The sequence below is a fragment of the Nycticebus coucang genome, chromosome X (assembly GCF_027406575.1).
Source record: "Nycticebus coucang isolate mNycCou1 chromosome X, mNycCou1.pri, whole genome shotgun sequence".
NCBI classification, from domain to species: Eukaryota; Metazoa; Chordata; class Mammalia; order Primates; family Lorisidae; genus Nycticebus; species Nycticebus coucang.
In genome coordinates this window covers 135,711,128-135,736,045 of record NC_069804.1, presented here as the reverse complement: position 1 = coordinate 135,736,045, position 24,918 = coordinate 135,711,128, and positions in this window count along the sequence as shown.

Genomic DNA, 24,918 nt, shown 5'->3' with positions numbered 1-24,918 from the left:
GTGATATATGTACACCATGGAATATTATGCAGCCTTAAAAAACATGGAGACTTTATCTCTTTTATGTTTACATGGATGGAGCTGGAACATACTCTTCTCAGTAAAGTATCTCAAGAATGGAAGAAAAAGTATCCAATGTACTCAGCTCTACTATGAAACCAACATATAATCACCCACACTTCCATATGAAAGCTATAACTCAACTACAGCTCAAGACGAAGTGGGAAGAGGAGTGTGGCTGGAGGGAGGGTAGTTGGTGGGCCTACACCTATGGTGCATTTTACAAGGGTACATGTCAAATCTATTATGTGTAGAGTATAAATGTCTTAACACAATAATTAAGAAAGTGTGGTGAAAGCTTGTGGTAACTATTTCAAATTGTATATAAAACCAGCATATAGTACCCCATAAATGCATTAATGTACACAGCTATGGTTTAATTAAAAAAAAAACTCTTATTTTTGTTTATTTTTCTATTATTTTTCCCTACTTTCTACTTCATTTATTTCTGCTCTAATCTTTATTATTTCCTTCCTTCTGCTAACTTTAGGCTTAGTTTCTCTGTTTCTAGTTCTCTAATGTGTGAAATTAGGTTGTTTAGTAGAGATTTTTCTTTTTTCTTAAAGGTGGCATTTGTTGCTATAAACGACCCTCTTAGAATAGCTTTTATTGTGTCCCATTAGTTTGGTATGTTGCACTTCCATTTTTGTTTGTCTTAAGATTGTTTTTATTTCCTTTTTTATTTCCTTTTGAACCACTGGTTTTTCAGGAGTGTATTGTTTTATTTCCACATATTCATTAATATTCCAATTTTCTCCCTATTATTGATTCCTAGTGTTATATCATTGTGATTGGAAAAGTAACAGTATAATTTCAATGCTCTTAAATTTTTTAAGGCTAATTTTATGGCCTAATATATGATCAATCTTGGAGAATGCTCCATGTTTACTTAGGAAGAATATGTATTCTGCTGCTATTGGATGGAATGTTCTAGATGTCTGGTAGGACCATTTGGTCTATAGCATGGTTCAAGTATACTGATTCCTTATTGATTTTTTTGTCCAGGTGATTATCCACTGTTGAAAGTGAGATATTGAATTATACTACTATTTCTCCTTTCAGTTCTATTGCTATTTGCTTTATATATTTAGGTAATCTTACAATAGATGCATATATATCTATAATTGTTATAGCTTCCTTATTAATTTGGTTTTGGGGGAAGATATACAAAATTGATAAACCTGTACTTAGAGTAAGAGAAAAAGAGATAAGACTCAAATAAATAAAATCAGACATGAAAATGGAAATACTATAATAGATTCCTCATAAATAAAAAGGATCACAAGGAATAGTTATGGACAAGTATATGTCAATAAATTGCGAACTTAGAGGATGTAAATAAACTACTAAAAACATACAACCCACTAAGATTTAATAAAAAATAAATAAAAATCCTGAACAGACCAATAACATATTAAAATATTCACATAGTAATTACAAACTTCCCAGAAAGAAAAAGCCCAGGGCCAAATGGCTTCATGGCTGAATTCAACTAAACATTCAAAGAATTAATAGCAATTCCTCTTAAATGCTTCTAAAAGATAAAAGTGAAGGGAACACTTTCAAACTCCTTCAATGAGGCTGACATTACTCTAATACCAAAGCCGGAGAAGGAGAGTACAAGAAAATTACAGGCTAATATCCCCAATGAACATAGATACAAAAAGTTCTCAACATATTACTAAGCGAATTAAATTCAACAGCCCACTAAAAGGACCACACATCATGACAAAATGGGATTTATTCCTGGGATGCAATGATAGTTCAACATACAAAATCAATAATTGTGATATACCACTTTAACAGAAAATCACATAATCATTTCAATAGATACAGAAAAAGCACTTGACAAAATTCAACATCCTGTCATGATAAAAGCTCTGAAAAATTTAGGGTATAGAAGGAATGTACTTCAACATACTATAGGAAATATATTACAAACCCATAGCTAATATCATACTTCATAGTAAAAAGCTGACAGCTTTTCCTTTATCATCAGGAATAAGATAAAAACACATACAGTATTGGAGGTCCTAGACAGAGTAATTAAACAAGAAAAAAAATGTCATCCAAATCAGAAAGGAATGAATAAAATTATTTGTTTTCAGATGATATGATTTTATATATAGAAAACTCTTAAAAACTCCACCCAAAGGCCAGATGTGGTGGCTCACTCCTGTAATCCCAGCACTCTGAGAGACTGAGGTGGGTAGACTGCTGTAGCTCACGAGTTCAAGACCAGCCTGAGCAAGAGTGAGACCTTGTCTCTGTAAACTAGCCAGGCATTGTGGCGGGTGCCTGTAGTCCCAGCTACTCAGGAGGCTGAGGCAAAAGAATCACTTGAGCCTAAGAGTTTGAGGTTGCTTTGAGCTATAATGCCAGGGTACTATACCAAAGGCTACAAAATAACACTGTCTTAAAAAAAATAATTCTACCAAAAACCTGTTATAAGTAAGTGATTTCAGCAAAGTTGCAGGATATGAAATCATGCAAATATCAGTTTGCTCATGTGTTTTCACACACTAGCAATGAACTATATGTAGAAGTATTTAAGAAAACAATCTCTTTTACAATAGCATTGAAAAGAACAAAATATGTAGAAATAAATTTAACTAAAAATGTGATAGATCTTTACACTGAAAACTATAAAATACTTATGAAAAAAATTATAGAAGACACAAATGAGCGGAAAGATACCTCATGTTCATGGATTGGATGACTTAGTGTTTTTTAGACAGAGTCTCACTATGTTCACTATGTTGCCCTCAATAGAGTGCCATGGCGTCACAGCTGACAGCAACCTCAAACTCTTGGGATTATGTGATTCTCTGGCCTCAGCCTCCCAAGTAGTTGGGACTACAGGCTGCTTTTTTTGCTGTTGTCATTGTTGAGGCCCGGGCTGGATTCAAACCCGCCAGCCTCAGTGCATGTGGCTGGCAATGTCAATACTACCCAAGGCAATCTTATAGATACAATGCAATCCTATCAAAATCCCAAAGTCAATCTTTAGAAAAATAGAAAAAATATTCTAAAATTCATACAGAGCCTCAAATGATCCTAATCAGCCAAAACAATCTTGAGGAAAAAACAGAGCTGGAGGCATCCCGCTTTCTGATCTCAAAATATATTATAAAATGACAATAATTTAAACAGCATTATACTGTCATAAAAACGGACACTGGACAAATGGAACAGAAAGCACAGAAATAAACTCACCCATATCTGGTCAACAAATCTTTCACAAAAGCACAAGAGTACATGATGGGGAAAGGACAGTTTCTTCAATAAATGCTACCAGAAAAAGATGAAAATTCTGGTGCAAAAAATGAACTTGGACCCTTATCTTTCATCATACACAAAAATCAACCCAAATGGACAGGACAAGAGGCTCATGCAACAAAAGCAAAAATAAACAAATGGACCACATCAAACTAAAATGTATATAATTAGCAAGAAGAAAAGACAATCTGTGGAACAGGAAAAGTATTTGCAAACCTTGTATCTAACAAGGGGTTAGTATTCAAAATATACAAGAAACTCATACAACTAAATAACAAAAAAAAGTGTCATAATAAAATCAGAGTAATTGGGATACCAATTAAACATTTATCATTTCAAAAACAAATAACCTAATTAGAAAATGAGCAAAGGACCTGGATAGACATTTCTCCAATGAAGAAATACAAAGTCTGATAATTAAGTTCATGAACTCATCCTGGAGAAAGTGCTACATGCCCACTACTAAATATCACTATGGTCACCTTTGAAGTACTCCCCATGGGAAGATATGTACCAAGGGAAATGCTTGGTCTACCCTTCGGAAGTACTCTTTCTGGGACAAATTTGCAAGCTTAATTGTCCAATTTTGGGAGGGGAGACAAGATGGAGGACTGAAGCCAGCTTTCCACAGAGGCTCCCATCCAGAAGGAGAGTTAAGGGACAAAAATTTAGTAAGTAACCTGGTGGATTTGAGTTGCACCAAGAAAGAAGGTTGAAGAATGCACATCAACACCGCTGAGGAGAGCTGTGACCACAAGGATGCAAACAAAAGGTACAAAATCCATCACCAAGTGGACGGGAGTCCCCCCTCCCCCATGAGACCAGCTCAAAAGCCCCACAAACAAACAAACAGGCAGAAATTAAAGGCTCTCCCACTACACTTCACGGGAGTGACCTTCTAAAAACTGGACCTACCTCCCGTACTAGGGTGCCATGGCATTCTCCTGCGAGGCATAAAACTGTATAAAACTTTAAATATCCTTTGCCCGCAACCCTGAACTCCCAACACTGCACTCCCCTCAACTCACACTGAGGTCTGGAGGCCTGTCCCCCAGGAGTTCAGATTCTTGGGTGATTTCTCGAGGGGTGTGAACAGTGCCCGAGCTGCGACTGGTCAGCGCTGACTCTGAGGCGCACGAGCGAGGAGAGGGCACTCGGCTGAGGGGAGTCACGCCATGGTGGCACTTCCCTGCAGCGTGGTGCAGCAGCCCTCCTTAGGCAGCAATACAGCCAGGCATAAAATTGAGTGAAACTGTAGCTTCCCCGTTTGCAGTGCTAAGCTCCCAGCACTCCCCTCCACTCTCACTCGGGGGTCGGGGGCCTGTCCTCCAGGAATTTGGATTCTGGGGTGATTTCTCGAGGGGTGTGGACAGTGCCCGAGCTGTGACTGGTCAGCGCTGACTCTGAGGCACGTGAGCAAGGAGAGGACACTCGGCTGAGGGGGAGTCACGCCTCCATGGCACTTCCCTGCGGTGTGGTGCAGCAACCCTCCTTGGGCAGCAATTCAGCCAGGCATAAAACTGAGTGAAACTGTAGCTTCCCTGTTTCCAGCGCTGAGCTCCCAGCACTCCCCCCCACTCTCACTCGGGGGTTGGGGGGCCTGCCCCCCAGGAGTCCGAATTCTTGGGTGATTTCTCATGGGATGTGGACAGTGCCTGAGCTGTGCTGTGTCTGGGGTGCGGAAGTGAAGAGAGGACGGTTGGCTAGAAGGGAACCGCTCCAGAGTGGCGGTTGTCTTCTGGCAGTGGTGTGGCCAGGCATAAAACTGTGTGGAACTGTGTGTGCTTGATACCTACAGCTCTGGGCCCCAGCACTCTCCTTCGCCCCCACCCTCAGATCTGGAGGCCTGTCCCCCAGGAGTCCGGATTTTTGGGTGATCTCTCGAGGGGTGTGGACAGAGCATAAACTGTGGCTGGTCAGCGCTGACTCTGGGGCTCGGGACCGAGGAGAAAAGGGTCGGCTGCTCACAAACCCAGTAAGCTTCCAGGGCAGGACCAACTCAGAGAGGTAATCGAATACAAACCTCCAGCAGCAAAGACGTTTGAACTCAGAACAGCCTGTCTTCTGCAGGCGATTTTAGCAGAAACAGAGACAGAATCCCGCAAAGTTGTTCTGTTCTGTTAGCAACATCCATCAGGGGCGGGGCTACCCCCCCACCTTCATCAAGCGCCCAAGGATGTCAGGCCTCACCTCCTCCTGCTAGATAGCATCAGACTGCAGAGGCCTGGCAGATTTCCCTGCGATAAAGGCAGGTGCAAACACCTGGAGTATCTGTTCACTACAGGCAACTGGGTCAGCCATCTGCAGACATACCAGTGACTAGGTCTGATGGAGGGGCAAAGTGGGGAAGGAGACACCAACCTTCCCAGACTGATCTATTTGCTAGGTGGCTCCTCCTGACTCCACACAGCACTGGAGTAAGCCATATCAGAGTAGTCACCAACCCCTGTGATCCAGTTCCCAGAGACCTCTTGAACTCTCCCACCCGAGACAGGTGCTGATTGTGACAATTGATTTGGACCTTTTGAACTGAACGAATAGACTGAGGGCTTTTCAGGCGGTGCCCTGGGTGTGCAGTTGTAGGAAGGTTTGATTTTCCTTTTCCAATTGGTGCCAGAGGTGGGTGGGTGGGGTGACTTAATTGCTGGTTTTTCCCCACAGCTGGGACTTCGACCCAGAGTAAATGTTACACTAGGGTCAAATAGAAACCAGCTGAAAACAAGACAGAACCACTTAGCCCCACCACACCAGACAGGGCCCCAGTTTCTCAGGCCACAACACTGTACAGGCCCTCGATAAAGCCCCAGGGGAAAAAATCAAAGGGAGTAAAACACCCATGGGGCGGAATCAGTGGAAAAACTCTGGTAACATGAATAACCAGAACAGATCAACACCCCCCCCCAAACAAAAGATACGGCAGATGTAATTGAAGATCCCATTCATAAACAACAGGCTGAGATGGTAGAAATTGAATTCAGAATTTGGATTGCAGACAAGATTAATAAAATGGAATTAGGGATTCGAGGAGAAATTCAAAAGTTGTCTCAAAAATTTAACGAATTTAAAGACAAAACCACCAAAGACTTAGACACACTGAAGCAAGAATTTGCAGTGCTCAAAGATACAAAAATACAGTAGAATCCCTCAGCAACAGAATGGAGCAAGCAGAAGAAAGGATTTCTGACATTGAAGATAAAGCCTTTGAACAATCCCAAACTCTCAAAGAGGAAGAGAAATGGAGAGCAAAAACTGATCATTCTCTCCGAGAGCTCTGGGTTAATTCAAAGAAGGTCAATATACGAATAATTGAAATTTCTGAAAATGATGAAGTGGCCTTGATGGGCACAGAGGACCCTTCTGCATGAAATTATGAAAGAAAATTTTCCAGACATGCTTAGGGATTCTGAAATTCAGATAGCAGGCAGCTTCAGAACCCCAGCACGATTCAAACCCAATAAGTCATCCCCCAGGCATATCATAATTAGCTTCACTAAAGTTAATATGAAGCAAAAGATTCTCAAAGCTGCCAGGCGAAAGAAAACCATTATGTACAAAGAAAGAATATTAGAATGACTGCAGAACTCTCTGCTGAAATTTTCAAGCCAGCAGAGGGTGGTCACCAACTTTTAATCTCCTAAAGCAAAATAACTTTCAACCCCGAATCTTGTATCCAGCTAAACTGAGTTTCATTTATGATGGAGAAATTAAATACTTTAATGACATTCATATGTTGAAAAAATTTGCCATAAGTAAACCAGCTCTTCAGGATATTCTCAGACCTATCCTCCACAACGACCAACCCAATCCTATACCACAAAAGTAAACTCATTCCGAAACTTTGGATCAAACTCCAACTTCCACACTGATGAAAGGATTAAAAATGTCCACTGGACCTTTGAAAAACTCGATACCAAAAATTCCACCAGACTTATCAATATTTTCCATTAATGTGAACGGCTTAAATTGTCCTCAAAAAGGCATAGGTTAGCTGACTGGATACAAAAACTCAGGCCAGATATATGTTGCATACAAGAGTCACATCTTAACTTAAAAGACAAATACAGACTCAGGGTGAAAGGATGGTCATCCATATTTCAGGCAAATGGTAATCAGAAAAAAGCAGGTGTTGCTATTTTATTTGCAGATACAATAGGCTTTAAACCAACAAAAGTAAGGAAGGATAAGAATGGTCACTTTATATTTGTTAAGGGTAATACTCAATATGATGAGATTTCAATTATTAATATCTATGCACCCAACCAGAATGCACCTCAATTTATAAGAGAAACTCTAACAGACATGAGCAATTTGATTTCCTCCAGCTCCATAATCGTCAGAGATTTCAACACTCCTTTGGCAGTGTTGGATCGATCCTCCAACAAGAAGCTGAGCAAAGAAATCTTAGATTTAAACCTAACCATCCAATATTTAGATTTAGCAGACATCTACAGAACATTTCATCCAAACAAAACTGAATACACATACTTCTCATCAGACCACGGAACTTACTCCAAAATTGACCACATCTTAGGTCACAAGTCCAACCTCAGTAAATTTAAAGGAATAGAAATTATTCCTTGCATCTTCTCGGACCACCGTGGAATAAAACTTGAGCTGAGTAACAACAGGAATCTGCATACTCATACAAAAACATGGAAGTAAAATAACCTTATGCTGAATGATAGCTGGGTCAGAGATGAGATTAAGAAAGAAATTGCCAATTTTTTGGAACAAAATGACAATGAAGACACAAACTATCAGAACCTCTGGGACACTGCAAAGGCAGTTCTAAGAGGGAAATTTATAGCACTGCAAGCCTTCCTCAAGAGAACGAAAAGAGAGGAAGTAAACAACTTAATAGGACATCTCAAGCAACTGGAAAAGGAAGAACATTCCAAACATAAACCCAGTAGAAGAAAGAAATAACCAAAATTAGAGCAGAATTAAATGAAATTGAAAACAAAAGAATAATACAACAGATCAATAAATCAAAAAGCTGGTTTTACGAAAAGGTCAATAAAATAGATAAACCTTTGGCCAACCTAATCAGAAAAAAAAGAGTAAAATCTCTAATCTCATCAATCAGAAATGACAAAGACGAAATAACAACAGACTCCTTAGAAATCAAAAAAATCCTTAATGAATATTACAAGAAACTTTCTTCTCAGAAATATGAAAATCTGAAGGAAATTGACCGATACTTGGAAGCACGTCACCTTCCAAAGCTTAGCCAGAATCAAGTGGAAATACTGACCAGGCCCATATCAAGTTTGGAAATAGCATCAACTATACAAAACCTCCCTAAAAAGAAAAGCCCGGGAACAGATGGTTGCACGTCAGAATTCTACCAAACCTTTAAAGAGGAATTAGTACCTATATTACTCAACCTGTTCCAAAATGTAGAAAAAGAAGGAAGACTACCCAACACGTTCTATCAAGCAAACATCACCCTGATCCCCAAACCAGGAAAAGACCCAACAAAAAAAGAAAATTATAGACCAATATCACTAATGAATATAGATGCAAAAATATTCAACAAGATCCTAACAAACGGAATCCAACAACACATCAAACAAATTACATGTCATGACCAAGTCGGTTTTATCCCAGGGTCTCAAGGCTGGTTCAATATATGTAAATCTATAAATGTAATTCAGCACATAAAAAAATTAAAAAACAAAGACCATATGATTCAATCGATGCAAAAAAAGCTTGTGATAATATCCAGCATCCATTCATGATCAGAACACTTAAGAAAATTGGTATAGAAGGGACATTTCTTAAACTGATAGAGGCAAACCCACAGCCAATATCATATTGAATGGAGTTAAATTGGAATCATTTCCACTCATATCAGGAACCAGACAAGGCTGCCCATTATCTCCATTGCTTTTTAACATTGTAATGGAAGTTTTAGCCACCGCAATTAGGGAAGAAAAGGCGATCAAGGGTATCCATATAGGGTCAGAAGCGATCAAACTTTCACTCTTCGCAGATGATTTTATTGTGTATCTGGAAAACACTAGGGACTCTACTACAAAACTCCTAGAAGTCATCAAGGAATACAGCAGCGTCTCAGGTTACAAAATCAACATTCATAAATCGGTAGCCTTTATATACACCAAAAATAGTCAAGTTGAAAAAACAGTCAAGGACTCTATTGCTTTCGCAGTAGTGCCAAAGAAGATGAAATATTTGGGAATTTACCTAACAAAGGATGTGAAAGATCTCTATAAAGAGAACTATGAAAGTCTAAGAAAATAAATAGCTGTGGGGTGACACCCGTGGCTCAAAGGAGTAGGCGCCAACCCCATATGCCAGAGGTGGCCGGTTCAAACCCAGCCCTGGCCAAAAACTGCAAAAAAAAAAAAAATAATAATAAATAAATAGCTGAAAATGTTAACAAATGGAAAAACATACCATGCTCATGGCTGGGAAGAATCAACATTGTTAAAATGTCCACACTACCCAAAGCAATATATAATTTCTTTTCTTTTTTTTTTTTTTTGTGGTTTTTGGCAAGGGCTGGGTTTGAACCCACCACCTCCGGCATATGGGACTGGCGCCCTACTCCTTGAGCAACAGGCACCGCCCTAGCAATATATAATTTCAATGCAATCCCTATTAAAGCTCCACTGTCATACTTTAAAGATCTTGAAAAAACAATACTTCATTTTATATGGAATCAGAAGAAACCTCGAATCATTTTTATTACTCAGAAATAAAAACAAAACAGGAGGAATCATGCTACCAGACCTCAGACTTTGCTACAAATCGATAGTGATCAAAACAGCATGGTACTGGCACAAAAACAGAGAAGTAGATGTCTGGAACAGAATAGAGAACCAAGAGATGAATCCAGCTACTTATTGTTATTTGATCTTTGATAAGCCAATTAAAAACATTCAGTGGGGAAAAGATTCCCTATTTAACAAATGGTGCTGGGTGAACTGGCTGGCAACCTGTAGAAGACTGAAACTAGACCCACACCTTTCACCATTAACTAAGATAGAATCTCATTGTATTAAAGATTTAAACTTAAGACATGAAACTATAAAAATACTAGAGGAGAGTGCAGGGAAAACCATTGAAGAAATCGGTCTGGGCGAGTATTTTATGAGGAGGACCCCCCGGGCAATTGAAGCAGCTTCAAAAATACACTACTGGGACTTGATCAAACTAAAAAGCTTCTGCACAGCCAAGAGCACAGTAAGTAAAGCAAGCAAACAGCCCTCAGAATGGGAGAAGATATTTGCATGTTATATCTCTGACAAAGGTTTAATAACCAGAATCCACAGAGAACTCAAACACATTAGCAAGAAAAAAACAAGTGATCCCATCACAGGCTGGGCAAGGGATTTGAAGAGAAACTTCTCGGAAGAAGACAGGCGCGCCTACAGAAGACAGCCTACAGACATATGATAAAATGTTCATCATCTTTAATCATCAGAGAAATGCAAATCAAAACTACTTTGAGATATCATCTAACTCCAGTGAGACTAGCCTATATCACAAAATCTCAAGACCAGAGATGTTGGCGCAGATGTGGAGAAAAGGGAAACTTTTGCACTGCTGGTGGGAATGCAAATTAATACATTCCTTTTGGAAAGCTATATGGAGAACACTTAGAGATCTAGAAATAGATCTGCCATTCAATCCTGTAATCCCTCTGCTGGGCATATACCCAGAAGACCAAAAATCACATCATAACAAAGATATTTGTACCAGAATATTTATTGCAGCCCTATTCATAATTGCTAAGTCATGGAAAAAGCCCAAGTGCCCATTGATCCATGAATGGATTAATAAATTGTGGTATATGTACACCATGGAATATTATGCAGCCTTAAAGAAATATGGAGACTTTACCTCTTTCATGTTTACATGGATGGAGCTGGAACATATTCTTCTTAGTAAAGTATCTCAAGAATGGAAGAAAAAGGATCCAATGTACTCAGCCCTACTATGAAACTAATTTAGGGCTTTCACATGAAAGCTATAACCCAGTTACAACCTAAGAATAGGGGGAAGGGAGAAAGGGAGGGGTGTGGGGGGTGGGGGGTGGGTAGAGCGAGGGGTATTGGTGGGATTACACCTGTGGTGCATCTTACAAGGGTATATGCAAAACTTAGTAAATGTGGAATGTAAATGTCTTGGCACAGTAACTGGGAAAATGCCAGGAAGGCTATGTTAACCATTGTGATGAAAATATGTCAAATGGTCTATAAAGCTAGTGTATGATGCCCCATGATCATATCAATGTACACAGCTACGATTTTATAAAAAAAAAATAAAATAAAAAATAAAATTACTTGAGTTTTGTGTATATTAAAAACATTTAATATTGCCAGATATTTCCAGAGAAAAAGAATAATGCAGTCATTATTCTTCTGTCATTCAAAACTAAACTTATTCCCTTGGCTTTCATGAAAAACAATATCATGTTCCTCTTGCATGCCTGTTAGAGACAAAATTACTTAAATACGCATATCTAACAAATATTGATGTAATAAATTAATTAAAAGAGAAGGTGTATCCAGAAAAAATTGTCCAATTTTGTATAAATGACTAACAGATAAATTTTCCATGTTATTAATCATCAGACAAATGCAAATTAAAATGAAAATGAAGATATCACCTTTCATCTATTAGAAACGCTATTAGCAAAAAGTCAAAAGGTAAGTGTTGGTGAATATGTAAAGAAAAAGGAAACTTTGTATACTAATGATGGAAATGTAGAATGGTATGGTCATTATGGGAAACAGTATGGAGGTTCCTCAATAAAATTAAATAGAACTACCTATGATCCACCAATCCTATTTCTGGGTGTGTATTCAACAGAATTCAAACCAGAAACTTGAAGAGCTATCAGCACTGCCATGTTCATTATAGTTTTATTTGCCATAGCAAAGATAAGGAAATGTCCTTCAACAAACAGATGGATAAAGAAATTGTGGTATATACATATAATATCATTCAACCTTTAAAAAGAAGGAAATACTGTCATTTGTGACAGCATGAATAAATAGGAGGACATTATGTTAAGTGAAATAAGCTAGCCAAAGGAAGATAAAATCTGTATATCTGACTTATATATGGAATGTGAAGTAATTAAACTAATAGACGTAGACAGTATAATGGTGATTACCAGGAGTTAAGGAGAGAGAGAAATGGGAAAGTGATGGTTAAAGGGTACAAAGTTTCAGATATGCAAGATAAATAAGTTTTGGAAATCCACTATACTGTTTAGTGCCTATAATTAACATTACTATGCTGTATATTTAAAATTTGCTAAGATGGTACTTTTGTTCTTACCAAAAACAACAACAACAATAATAAAAGGGGTGGGAGTAAATTTGGGGAGGTGATGGATGTTGGGGCACCTAATGCTGTCAGGCATGAACCCTTTTCCCTCCTCATCTCCTCCTAAATGAAAGATACAAAGGATCTGGTTAGCCCCACCCCCAGAAGTTCTAGCCAATGGACACTAACTTTCCAGGCAAGCTGTGAAAACAGCCCACCCCTATATAAAAGGGGTCTCTAACTGCCCTTGGGCACAGATGCCACCTTTGTACTGGCCAGGTGGGTCACCCTCCCCTTTTAATAAACCTGGCCTGGACATCCACTGTGATGTCCTCTTGAGCCATCACCACTTACACCTTTCAATGGACATGTTTATAGCTTTGACAGTGATAATGGTTTCACTAGTGTGTACTTATCCTCGAAATTGAGATATATACACTAAATATGTATAGTTTTTACATGTCAATCTCATAAAACTTTAAAAAGCAAAATAAAACGTTAAATAACAACAGCAACAAAACTCAGACAGGTTTTCTTGTCAATTATAAATGTGAAGTTTCCTTGCCAAGGTATGGAGACAGGAGGAGATTCAATTAGCTTTAATCATTTAATCTCTATCTCCTGTCTTCCAGCATTTTTGTTTGTTTGTTTAAATCAAATAATGTTCTTCCTGGTAATTTATACGTGGCCATTTCATTTACTTTGCTTCTGGCTCCCTTGTAATCTAATCCATTAACTGAAGAAATTCAACGAAGTATTGAGCTGGGCAGAATTTCCAGAATAAAATTGATTTTGTAACCTTTTTTCAGAACATTCCTTTAGCTATTCATTTGTAGACTTCTTATAAATATATTACCAATCTTTCCAACCAACTTTCATTCTCAAGGTATGTTTCAATGCAGGATATGTACACATTTGAATTTAAAAATTATTTCAGCTATCTGGACAATTTTGGCCTCATAAAATGGCCAAAAGATGGTTCTCAGCTTCCTTTTACACAATGAAGTTGCAAGATTCTGATTGTCTTGGTTCCTAGAAGCATTCACCTGATCAAGCATAATTTTTTGGTAGGGCTTCTTCTTGCTCTGGGATGTGTCATTCTCATACTTCTTATTGTCATAATTATCTCTGAAACATAATTTTCCAGACCACCTTCTTAGATTGCTTTCCTGATGTGATAACTGATAGCAGCAGAATAATACTCTAGGAAAGAGCCCGCAGAGAACCACAAACTATTCCATCTCTATAGTCAGAAATCAGTGAGAAGCAGCAGATACAACATTGGCTGATACTTTCCTGGCTCTCTTCATAAGTTTTTGTTTCTCTTTACAATCAAAATGCTTTCACTTTTCAAGAGAAATTGTTATGCTGCACTTCTCAGGTCCCATGTTTGTCTCCCTCAAAATCACCCCTGTAGTTTCCTCAGTTTCCCTGAAAGTCTTTACCGTTGCTAGCTAAAATGGGTAATTTGGGCATTTAAACCAGATCATCATTATTCTTTCAATTGAACATGGTTCCCATAGAAAAGCAATGCATGTAGGTTGTCTCTCTTTTACAATAACCCGCTTTAGTAGATTTAATAGGATTAATAGCCTCTGAGTCATCAAAAGTTTGAAGTTCTTGCTATAGAGTCTCAAAAATCAGGCATTTGGGCCAGGTGTGGTGGCTCATGCTTTGTAATCATAGCACTCTGAGAGGCCAAGTCAGGAGGATCCCTTGAAGTCAGGAGTTTGTGGCCAGTCTGAACAAGAAACCCTGTCTCTTCTAAAAATAGAAAAAAATTAGCCAGGTGCTGTAGTGGGTACTTGTAGTCCTAGCTACTCAGGAGGCTGAGGGAGGAGGATTGCTTGAACCCAAGAGTTTGAGGTTGTTAGGAGTTTGAGGTTGTTGTGAGTTAGGCTGATAACATGGCACTCTAGACCAGACAACAGAGTAAAACTCTGTCTCAAAAATAAAATCTGGCATTTGAAATTTCCTTTTTCTATTTGTAAAACAGAGCAACCAATATAGGCTCAAGTTAAGGTACTGGAGAGAGAATGCCACTGCACCATCCAAACCTGTCTTTTGATGAACGCATTCCAGAATCTTCAGTATTCTTTGAGAAGGTAGAACATTAAGAGGAAATTGCCAGAGTCTTATGGCAAGTGTCATGTGCTTCCTCTTTCAATGTTTTGGGCACAGTAAGGATATATTATGGCAAAATTGGATCAATCTATTCATTTTAGCACATGTACTCTCCTCTGCAACTGTGAAATGCAAAGACATAACTGTTTAGGCATCAATATTTTCTTTGCCCTCTTTCCAAGCATCACATTTTGAAAGTGAAGGGAATTTTTGCCACCAGCTGGACTTATCTGATGACTATTTTTCTATTTCACTTGGGATAGTACTAGTGGTTGTGTGCCCTTGGCATATAGCACCATAAAGAGAATAATCACTCTGTAAATGTCAACAGAGATGCTGGGTTTCCATTTCTCCCAGTGCTCTTAGGTAAGTCCCTCTGCACTTCCAATATCTTTAGGCAGTGATGAACTAGATTACTTTTGTGGTATATTTTGAGAAAGAATAGTAGTTGCTTCTTCATCTGAATTTCTTGCTTCACTAAAATTTGTTCTTTAACTCAGGATATCCAGTGCCCAGTGTGATCTTTTGTACACCACTTCTTTTACAGCCCAACCAGGTGCATTGCCCACTGTTCAAGAGGACGCCACTACAGAGACATTAGGAGTTATAGCAGAGAAAGTGTTTAATATCACAGGTACCATGTGAGGACACAGGAAGGATTTCTCAAATATATCTCCATGAGATTTGGGGATAAAGTGTTTTTAAAGATAAGTGGGTAAAGGGGTAAGCAATTTGGTCTGCTTATTGGTAGAGGATGAGCTCATAGGGAAGCAGAGATTATCTTCTCAGTAGGGAGATTTCCTAGGTAGGGGTTCTCGAGGCTGTTGGATCCATTCCCATGCCTATCCATGGTCTGGTTGGTCAGTGGGTCTCCCTGGAATGCAGAATTTGAAAAATACTTCAAAGACCAGTCTTAAGCTTTATAATAGCAATGTTATCTATACAAGTAGTGGGGGAAGTCACAAATCTTGCACCCTATCATGGAAGACAGTACCATTAAGCAGTGAACAGTTACAGCCATCAGGAGATTAGGAAACAATGGTTTCCTTAACTCCTGGCTATATCTATACTTTTATAAAAATCATACTGTGATTACTATTTATAACTTATGGCTCTACATTGGTCTTTCTAATTGCATGGAATACATTAAACATCTGTTATAACTCAGATTTATGTGCCAAGGAGTAATTGCCAGAGGTCTGGCTGGCATTGTCACTGTTAAGGCAGGTCTTCCTCAAACAACGCGCTTTTGTCTTAAGAACACAAATTGTTTACACCTTGTGTACTCTTATCCTCTACCTGCATCTTCCAGGGATATTTGATCACATTCTTTGAATGGAGGATACTGGAAAAAGGAAAGGGAAAAGAATAAAATGTATCATAAAAAAAAAAAAATTCTCCTGGGGCGGCGCCTGTGGCTCAGTCGGTAAGGCGCCGGCCCCATATACCAAGGGTGGCGGGTTCAAACCCGGCCCCGGCTGAATTGCAACCAAAAAAATAGCCGGGCGTTGTGGCAGGTGCCTATAGTCCCAGCTACTCGGGAGACTGAGGCAAGAGAATCACTTAAGCCCAGGAGTTGGAGGTTGTTGTGAGCTGTGTGATGCTACGGCACTCTACACAGGGCCATAAAGTGAGACTCTTTCTCTAAAAAAAAAAAAAAAATTCTCCTGCCGGGTAGAATGCGAAGTACTGAGAATTGATTAAAAAATATAACAATGAGGGGGAGGAGACAAGATGGCTGAATGAGGCCAGCTTTCCACAGAGGCTCCTGTCCAGTAGGAGAGTTAAAGGACAAAAATTCAGCAAGTAACCTGGTGGATTTGAGCTGCACTAAGAGAGAAGGTTGTAGAATGCACGTCAACCCCGCTGAGGTGAGCTGCGACCACAAGGATACAAACAAAAGGTACAAAATCCATCACCAAGCGGTGGGAGCCCCCTCCCCCATGAGAACGGCTCACAGTGCCCCACAAACAATCGGGCAGAGTTCAAAGGTCCTCCCACTATACTCCACGGGAGAGACCCTCTAAAAACTGGACCTACTTCCCCTACTAGGGTGCCACGGCATCCTCCTTCCAGGCATAAAACTGTATAAACTGTATATAGTCTCCACCTGGAATTCTGAGCTCCCAGTGCTCCCCTTCACTCATACTGGGGTCTGGAGGCCAGCCCAGGTCGGTCGGTGGACAGGGGACTGCACAGGAGTGGCAATTCCCTGAGGCACAGTGCGACAGCCATCTTTTGGTGACAATATGGCCAGGCATAAAACTGTGTAAAGCTGTGTGTGTTCTCTGCCCGCAACCCCAGGCTCCCAGCGCTCCCCGCACTCCATTCTGCTCTCGCTCCAAGGTCTGGAGGCCTGTTCCCCAGGGGCCCAGACTGTTGAGCAATTGTGCGAGGGGTGTAGAGAGTGCTGGGCTGCAGCCGGTCAGTGCAGACTCTGGGTTATGGCAGCAGAGAGAGGACGTTTGGCCAGAGGGGAGCTACACCGGAGCAGCAGTTGCCTGAGCCATAAAGCAGCAGCCCTCTTTTGCTAGCAATACGGCTCACTACCGAATATTCTGAAGCCACACCCCCTGTCTCCCTGGGCAACCAGAGACTCTGAGTTTCCCTGAGGCAACTCCAACTTGCAAACCAGGGAAACTCCCAGGGCGGGGCTGACCCAGAGGTCCGTTTTACTAAACCTAAGATGCACCTGGCCCTCAGGGGATCATTGGCCCATAGACAATACAAGAGCAAAGACAAGCTGATTTGGAACTCAATTCAGCTTCTCTTCTGCAGGGGAACCGCAGAGTTGTTCTGTTCTGTTCTGTCAGTAACATTAATCAGGGGCGAGACTGGACCTGAGTGAAAACCCCTCAACCTTCATCAAGTGCCCGAGGTTGTCAGGCCTCACCTCCTCCTGCTGGAGAGAGGAAGAGGGCAGCAGCCTGGCAGACTTCCTTGTGATTCAGGCAGGTGCAAACTCCTGGAGTACCGATTCACTACAGGTAACTGGGTAAGCCAACTGCAGGACTATAAGTGACTGGGTGTGAAGTGGTGCAAGGTGGAGAAGCAGGCAACAACCTTCCAAGACAGATTTATTGGCTGGGTGGCTTCTCCTGTCTCCACGCAGAACTGGAGTAAGCCACACCAGAGTAGTCACCAGACCCCTGTCATCCAGTTCCCAGAGACCTCTTAAACTCTTTCACCTGAGATGGGTGCAGACTGAGACAATTGATTTGGATCTTTTTGAACTGAACCAATCGCCTGAGGAAAAATCAGGTGGTGCCCTGGGTGCATGGTGCTAGGAAGGTTTGATTTTTCTTTTCCAATTGTTTGCCAGTGGGGGGCGGGGTGACTTAATTGCGGATATTTCTCCACAGCTGACAATTCAATCCAAAGTATCTGTTTCACTAGGGTGGAACAGAAACCAGCTGAAAACAAGACAGAAACACTTAGCCCCACCACACAAGAAAGGGCCCCAGTTTCTCAGGCCACAACACTGTACAGGGTATCAACAAAGCCCCAGGGTTAAAAATCAGAGGGAGTAAAACAACCATGGGGTGGAATCAGCGAAAAACCTCTGGTAACATGAATAACCAGAATAGATCAACCCCCATCAAGGAAAGATATGGCAGATGCAAATGAAGATCCCATTCATAAACAACTGGCTGAGATGTCAGAAATTGAATTCAGAATTTGGATTGCAGACAAGATTAACAAAGTGGAATTAGGAATTCGAGGAGAAATTCAAATGTTGTCTCAAAAATTAAACGAATTTAAAGACAAAACCACCAAAGACATAGATAAACTGAAGCAAGAATTTTCAGCCCTCAAAGATATGAAAAATACAGTAGAATCCCTCAGCAACAGAATGGTGCAAGCAGAAGAAAGGATTTCTGACATCGAAGATAAAGCCTTTGAACGCTTCCAAACTCTCAAAGAGGAAGAGAAATGGAGAGCAAAAACGGATCATTCTCTCAGAGAGCTCTGGGATAATTTGAAGAAGGTGAAGATCCGAATCACAGGAGTTCCAGAAACAGATGAAGTGGCCTCGCTGGGCACAGAGGCCCTTCTGCATGAAATTATGAAAGAGAATTTTGCAGACATGCCTAGAGATTCTAAAATTCAGACAGCAGACAGCTTCAGAACCCCAGCACGACTCAACCCCAATGAGACATCCCCCAGGCATATCATAATTAACTTCACTAAAGTTAATATGAAGGAGAAAATCAGCAAAGCTGCCAGGAGAAAGAAAACCATTACCTTCAAAGGGAAGAATATTAGAATGACTGCAGATCTCTCTGCTGAAACTTTTCAAGCCAGAAGAGGGTGGTCACCGACATTTAATCTCCTAAAGCAAAATAACTTTCAACCCTGGATCTTGTATCCAGCTAAACTGAGTTTCATTTATGATGGAGAAATTAAATACTTTAATGACATTCATATGTTGAAGAAATTTGCCATAACCAAACCAGCTCTTCAGGATATTCTCAGAACTATCCTCCTTAATGAACTACCCAATCCTCTACTACAAAAGTAAACTCACTCAGAAACTTTGGATCAAACTGCAATTTCCACACTGGCGAAAGAATTAAAAATGCCCACTGGACTTTTGAAAAACTCGATACCCAAAACTTCACCAGACTTATCAATATTCAACATTAATGTGAATGGCTTAAAATGTCCTCAAAGAGGCATAGGTTAGCTGACTGGATACAAAAACTCATGCCAGATATTTGTTGCATACAAGAGTCACATCTTAAATAAAAAGACAAATACAAACTCAGGGTGAAAGGATGGTTGTCCATATTTCAGGCAAATGGTAATCAGAAAAAAGCAGGTGTTGCAATTTTATTTGCAGATACAATAGGCTTTAAACCAACAAAAGTAAGGAAGGACAAAAATGGTCACTTCATATCTGTTAAGGGTAATACTCAATATGATGAGATCTCAATTATTAATATCTATGCACCCAAACAGAATGCACCTCAATTTATAAGAGAACCTCTAACAGACATGAGCAACTTGATTTCCTCCAGCTCCATAATAGTCAGAGATTTCAACACTCCTTTGGCAGTGTTGGATCGATCCTCCAACAAGAAGCTGAGCAAAGAAATCTTAGATTTAAACCTAACCATCCAACATTTGGATTTAGCAGACATCTAAAGAACATTTCATCCAAACAAAACTGAATACACATACTTCTCATCAGTCCACGGAATTTACTCCAAAATCGATCACATCTTAGGTCACAAGTCTAACCTCAGTAAATTTAAAGGAATAGAAATTATTCCATGTATCTTCTCGGACCACCATGGAATAAAACATGAGCTGAGTAACAACAGGAATCTGCATACTCATACAAAAACATGGAAGTTAAATAACCTTATGCTGAATTATAGCTCGGTCAGAGATGAGATTAAGAAAGAAATTGCCAACTTTTTGGAACAAAACAACAATGAAGACATGAACTATCAGAACCTCTGGGACACTGCAAAGGCAATTCTAAGAGGGAAATTTATAGCACTGCAAGTCTTCCTCAAGAGAATGGAAAGAGAGGAAGTTAACAACATAATGGGACATCTCAAGCAACTGGAAAAGGAAGAACATTCCAACCCCAAACCCAGTAGAAGAAAAGAAATAACCAAAATGGGAGCAGAAATAAATGAAATTGAAAACAAAAGAATAATACAACAGATCAATAAATCAAAAAGCTGGTTTTTCGAAAAGGTCAATAAAATAGATAAACCTTTGGCCAACCTAATCAGGAAAAAAGAGTAAAATCTCTAATCTCATCAATCAGAAACAACAAAGATGAAATAACAACAGACTCCTCAGAAATCCAAAAAATCCTTAATGAATATTACAAGAAACTTTATTCTCAGAAATATGAAAATCTGAAGGAAATTGACCAATACTTGGAAGCACGTCACCTTCCAAGACTTAGCCAGAATCAAGTGGAAATGTTGAACAGGCCCATATCAAGTTCGGAAATAGCATCAACCATACAAAACCTCCTTAAAAAGAAAAGCCCAGGACCAGATGGTTTCACGTCTGAATTCTACCAAACCTTTAAAGAGGAATTAGTACCTATACTACTCAACCTGTTCCAAAAGGTAGAAAAAGAAGGAAGACTACCCAATACGTTCTATGAAGCAAACATCACCCTGATCCCCAAACCAGGAAAAGACCCAACAAGGAAAGAAAATTATAGACCAATATCACTAATGAATATAGATGCAAAAATATTCAACAAGATCCTAACAAACAGAATCCAGCAACACATCAAACAAATTATACATCATGACCAAGTTCGTTTTATCCCAGGATCTCAAGGCTGGTTCAATATACATAAATCTATAAATGTAATCCAGCACATAAACAAATTAAAAAACAAAGACCACATGATTCTCTTAATCGATGCAGAAAAAGCTTTTGATAATATCCAGCATCCCTTCATGATCAGAACAGTTAAGAAAATCGGTATATAAGGGACATTTCTTAAACTGATAGAGACCATCTATAGCAAACCCACAGCCAATATCATATTGAATGGAGTTAAATTGGAATCATTTCCACTCAGATCAGGAACCAAACAAGGCTGCCCATTGTCTTCATTGCTTTTCAACATTTTAATGGAAGTTTGAGCCACCGCAATTAGGGAAGAAAAGGTGATCAAGGGTATCCATATAGGGTCAGAAGAGATCAAACTTTCGCTCTTCTCAGATGATTTGATAGTATATCTGGAAAACACTAGGGACTTTACTATAAAACTCTTAGAAGTGATCAAGGAATACAGCAGCGTCTCAGGTTACAAAATCAACATTCATAAATCGGTAGCCTTTATATATACCAACAACAGTCAAGTCGAAAAAACAGTTAAGGACTCTATCCCATTCACAGTAGTGCCAAAGAAGATGAAATATTTGGGAATTTATCTAACAAAGGATGTGAAAGATCTCTATAAAGAGAACTATGAAACTCTAAGAAAGGAAATAGCTGAAAATATTAACAAATGGAAAAACATACCATGCTCATGGCTGTTAAGAATCAACATTGTTAAAATGTCTCTACTACCCAAAGCAATATATAATTTCAACACAATCCCTATTAAAGCTCCACTGTTATACTTTAAAGATCTTGAAAACAATACTTCGTTTTATATGGAATCAGAAAAAACCTCGAATAGCCAAGACATTACTCAGCAATTAAAACAAAGCAGGAGGAATTGCGCTACCAGACCTCAGACTATACTACAAATCGATAGTGATCAAAACAGCATGGTATTGGAAGAAAAACAGAGAAGTAGATGTCTGGAACAGAATAGAGAACCAAGAGATGAATCCAGCTACTTACCATTATTTAATCGTTGACAAGCCAATTAAAAACATTCAGTGGGGAAAAGATTCCCTATTTAACAAATGGTGCTGGGTGAACTGGCTGGCAACCTGTAGATGACTGAAAGTGGACCCACACCTTTCCCCATTAACTAAGATAGACTCTTACTGGATCAAAGATATAAACTTAAGACATGAAACTTTAAGGATACTAGAGGAGAGTGCAGGGAAAACCCTTGAAGAAGTCGGGCTGGGTGAGCATTTTATGAGGAGGACCTCCCGGGCAATTGAACCAGCTTCAAAAATACACACTGGGACTTGATCAAACTAAAAAGCTTCTGCACAGCCAAGAACACAATAAGTAAAGCAAGCAAACAGCCCTCAGAATCGGAGAAGATATTTGCAGGTTATGTCTCCGACAAAGGTTTAATAACCAGAATCCACAGAGAACTCAAATGCATTAGCAAGAATAGAACAAGGGATCCCATCGCAGGCTGGGCAAGGGATTTGAAGAGAAACTTCTCTGAAGAAGACAGGCGTGCGGCCTTCAGACATATGAAAAAATGCTCATCATCTTTAATCATCAGAGAAATACAAATCAAAACTACTTTGAGATACCATCTAACTCCAGTGAGACTAGCCTATATCACAAAATCCCAAGACCAGAGATGTTGGCACGGATGTGGAGAAAAGGGAACACTTTTGCACTGCTGGTGGGAATGCAAATTAATACATTCCTTTTGGAAAGAGATATGGAAAACACTTAGAGATCTAAAAATAGATCTGCCATTCAATCCTGTAATCCCTCTACTGGGCATACACCCAGAAGACCAAAAAGCACATCATAACAAAGATATCCAGAATGTTTATTGCAGCTCAATTCATAATTGCTAAGTCATGGAAGAAGCCCAAGTGCCCATCGATCCACGAATGGATTAATAAATTGTGGTACATGTACACCATGGAATATTATTCAGCCTTAAAGAAAGATGGAGACTTTACCACTTTCATGTTTACATGCATGGAGCTGGAACATATTCTTCTTAGTAAAGTATCTCAAGAATGGAAGAAAAAGTACCCAATGTACTCAGCCCTACTATGAAACTAATTTAGGGTTTTCCGTTTTTGTTTTTTTTTTTATAGACAGAGTCTTACTTTATGGCCCTTGGTAGAGTGCCGTGGCCTCACACAGCTCACAGCAACCTCCAACTCCTGGGCTTACGCGATTCTCTTGCCTCAGCCTCCCGAGTAGCTGGGACTACAGGTGCCTGCCACAACACCCGGCTATTTTTTGGTTGCAGTTTGGCCGGGGCCCGGGTTTGAAAACCAGACTTAAGCATGGTGGACATTTCATATACCGAGGGTGGACCTCCACCCTCGGTATATGGGGCCGGCGCCTTACCGACTGAGCCACAGGCGCCACCCCTAATTTAGGGTTTTCACATGAAAGGTATAACCCAGTTACAACCTCAGAATAGGGGGAAGGGGGAAAGGGAGGGGAGGGAGGGGGGAGGTGGGTAGAGGGAACAGGATTGGTGGGATCACACCAGCGGTGCATCTTACAAGTGTGTATGTGAAACTTGGTAAACTGTCTGTGAAGCTAGTGAATGATGCCCCATGATCATATCAATGTACACAGCCATTATTTAATAAAAAAAAATTAAAAAAAATATAACAAAGAAAAGTAGGTAGTAGGCAGAGTAGGCAGATACATAGTACAGTAGAACCTCTAGAGTTGACCACCTCTATACACTGACCACCTCAAATTGACTTAATTTTCATAGACTGGACATGCCCCACATGTATGTATGAGCACAGTAGGCCTAGTTCCTTATATTGACCATTTTTTTACAGTCCCTTGGGTGGTCAACTTACAGCATTTCTACTATATTTAAGAAAAGAAATAAAACACACCAATAAAGCAAAAGTACCAAAGTAGTTTTACTGTACCCAAACTTAATGGTATCTTGTAATTGTTACCTGATATAGAGGATCTGGCCACCATTGTCACTCTCAGCTAATATACAGAGATGGGGAGTAGGTCCAAACAAGCTTTGTTTCTCAGAATTCCAGTGATTCTGGAGAACAGCAAGAGTAGCCTCTCAATTCTGTTCTGCCTTAGTTAATTTTCATTTTTAATGAAATACAAGGAAACAGACATAGAAGATTTTAACTTTATCTGATAGGAAGTAACATCAAAGTGGTCTCCATTCTGGCAATGTAAAATGTTTAAACAGGTGATTTTCATTTAAAAAAATATCTAAGAGAATCATCAGAGAAAACATCATCAAAGTAACTTGTACTCTACCAATATCACAACACCTGTTGTCTATGTGTGACTACCTCCTCAGAGTCTCCTGAAACAAACATCCTCACAATCATAGTGAAACCTGAACTAGATAATCACAGGGGAAGAGTGTGTGGGGAGGAATGGGAATTTAGCAGGCTCCTTCAGCTTAGCTTTTCACACTCCATCTTGTAGGCAGCTTTTCTGGCTTCATAATTACCATTATTATCACATATTAAGATTATCTGTGTGTGTTGAAGGGTGGCATGTCACAGATTCCATTTGTGTCATTATATAGTCTGAGACTGTTGGACTCCTTGGAGTTCAAATTAGGGAAATGTTTCCTCTTATTCCCTAACATTGCTATTGCTTCTCTGTCTACCCAAAGCAGTCAGGGGCAATCTCCTACATATAGCTACTGGGTTTCAGCACAGTGCTGTGTTCCCAAGCATAATCTTAGAATTTAGAGGTTCATGATACTTATCATGGTTAACGACTGCATATCATACTTAAAAAGGATTGCTTGAGACACAGTTCATTGCCTGC